Source organism: Tupaia chinensis, unplaced genomic scaffold (assembly GCF_000334495.1).
Source record: "Tupaia chinensis unplaced genomic scaffold, TupChi_1.0 Scaffold000248_2, whole genome shotgun sequence".
Lineage (NCBI taxonomy): Eukaryota > Metazoa > Chordata > Mammalia > Scandentia > Tupaiidae > Tupaia > Tupaia belangeri.
This window is the reverse complement of record NW_006159727.1, coordinates 308,008-308,788: the sequence shown is the minus strand read 5'-3', so window position 1 is coordinate 308,788 and position 781 is coordinate 308,008.

The following is a 781-nucleotide window of genomic DNA, read 5'->3' as shown; positions in this document are numbered from 1 at the left end:
CAACTTTGACAGAAAAAAAAACCCCACTATTTTCCTAGGAAGTTTTGAATGAACAAAGAAAATAATGTTTTAATTAATTTTTTTCTTGTAATCGAAGACATATTCATAGAGTACATAAACAGGCATCTTGAATTATGTATAAATCATGAAACCACTTTCAGTTTTTTCATATCCTCCGCAAGTTATAGGACATGGCAGAGAAAATAAGAAAATGCAATTGTTTAAATTTATACTCAAAATTAAATTCAGACCTGCATGAAACTTACTTTATAAAGAGTTACATTTTTTTAAAGATTTATTTTATTGAATTTTATTTATTCATTTATTTATTTTAATTTGACTTTTAATTTGACCAGAGAGAGAGAAGACAGAGAGAGAGAGAGAGGGAAAGTGAGAAAGCAAGCTACCAGGTCCAGGACTTGAACCATGGTCAGCCATGTGGGAGTGTCCAGCACCTTAACTACCATGCCACCTGCTGGTCCCCAAAGAGTTAAAATTTTTTTTTAAAAAAATTTGTTTCATGAGAATTATCAGCTCTAGATGCACTGAAATATGTATTTTGAAATAATTTGGGGCCAACAGGTGGCATGGTGCTTAAGGCACTGGACTCCTACATGACTGACCACGGTTCAAATCCCAGATCTGGAGGCTTGCTTTCCTACTTTCCCTGTCTCTCTCTCTCTGCTCATATTAAACAAACAATAATGATGATAATAAATGAAATAAAATAATTCTTTTTTTTTTTTTTTTGCTATAGGGCAAATTCACGGGCCCCAAAGAC